Raw genomic sequence first — 1,734 nt, 5'->3', positions numbered from 1 at the left:
CATCGCCTTCGATATGCCCAAGTACTGAAACGAAAAAAATGTCAATTTATAAATTTACATGTGTTACTTAAGAGATCAAAGATGGTTCCAATATTCTTGCAAGAAAAGCATGGATAAATTTTTCAAGATTAGGGAGACGGAAGGAGAAAGGAACAGGGGAAATGTTCCTTCAGTTCATCGTCAATTCTGTTTACTAGGAGGACTTCTTTTCTTGCCACGGATCTAGACACCACTATCCAGCCATATTAAGGTGCTTTTATTCCTTGTGTTGATCATTTTTAAGCATTGTGTCTGCTGATGCTTCCAGAATATCTAATCTTAAAAAAGCTGTGTCTGAATGAATCTTCTGTACAGACAAGACCATAGCCCAATGAAAATTATCATAGCTTCTAGTACATTCACTTCCTAGTCACTGATGCATAGGTAAAAAAAAAGTCTTTGTCCGGTCACATACACGGGCCGGCAAGGACGCTCACAGATTTTTCTTGCACCATTGTGAAAAATGCACATTCCCGATCATGCCTAAACTACGAAAAAAAACAAGTAAATTATTTCTGTCAGATAACCTGGATTGGGATTGTTGTGGATTTACCATTGACGACTTGCCTTGAGCTTGACCTTAACTGGGTACGGGAGTACAACAAACAAAGGGGAAAACCTATTTTTTCTTGAGACAAAAGAGGGGTAAACGTAATCGCCACACTCGTACCCAGGGCCTTATATTGTGCGTGACTGCCCTTATGCCCAGGGCCTTTTATGTGATAGTTACTGCTGAAAATAATTTGGACCCTGATGCCTGTGCCACAGGGTCAGCCCACTGAGCTCTGCCCCTGATCATATTCTGAAAGCATCAAGATTTGAACTGAACTGAATCTATCCGATGTACTGGTTAAAGCTTCTTCAGTCCCAGTTCAGTGCTTTTGTGTGTTCTATTTGGTTCAGTTCAAACGAATATGATAAGACATCATTGAATAAGAAAGAGTAAACATATGTGATCATCTCCAATACCAGATTGAAATTTAAGACTAATTTAACACCCTAACATGTCAGCAAAAATACTAACCAGTGTCTGCTGCATAATACGATTAGTGTAAGATTCAGACATAAACATCGACCATAGCTCGGCTGTCTTGATTTTCAAACTTTTATGGTGGTTATTGAAATTAAACAAGGGAATCGATTGATTACCACTGATAGGGCTATGTGTTGGCGGAGAAGCAAGCGGCGACGTTGCTGAAATTACTGAAGCGGACACATGTACAACGTTGCCGACGGTGGCGCCCCTGACACCTTCTTCTTGCCCAGATCCAACAGGGTACGAGAGGCCTTCAACTCATATGATCCTTCTGCAATGGAGTGGGCAAGGTGGCGGCGTGGGGAAATCCCGTTGCGGTGAAGATTTGCAAGAGGATGCAAGAGGGGATGCAAGAGGTGCTAGCACGGCGGCGGCCTAGCGGGCGGATATGGCAGTCCGCCGCGGTGGAGATTGGCGGGGCGGACTAGGCAGCACTGGGGTGCGGGAGGAGCTAGCCCAACGGCGCCATGGATGGGCAGCGGGAGGTCGTGGCGGCGGGATTGAAGGACACGCACAAACATATTCTGTTGCGTTTGTGGGCAGGGATGGGCCATGTAATTTTCATTTTTCTGCCTCTTTTCTATTTATTTTTTATTGTTAAACTCATGTATGTAACCTAAAACGTCTTAAAAATCGTGTCTATTTATTTGCACATGTAA

The sequence above is a fragment of the Hordeum vulgare genome, chromosome 2H (genome assembly GCF_904849725.1).
Source record: "Hordeum vulgare subsp. vulgare chromosome 2H, MorexV3_pseudomolecules_assembly, whole genome shotgun sequence".
Taxonomy (NCBI): domain Eukaryota; kingdom Viridiplantae; phylum Streptophyta; class Magnoliopsida; order Poales; family Poaceae; genus Hordeum; species Hordeum vulgare.
The sequence above is the reverse complement of the archived record's forward strand: the minus strand, read 5'-3'. Positions refer to the sequence as shown.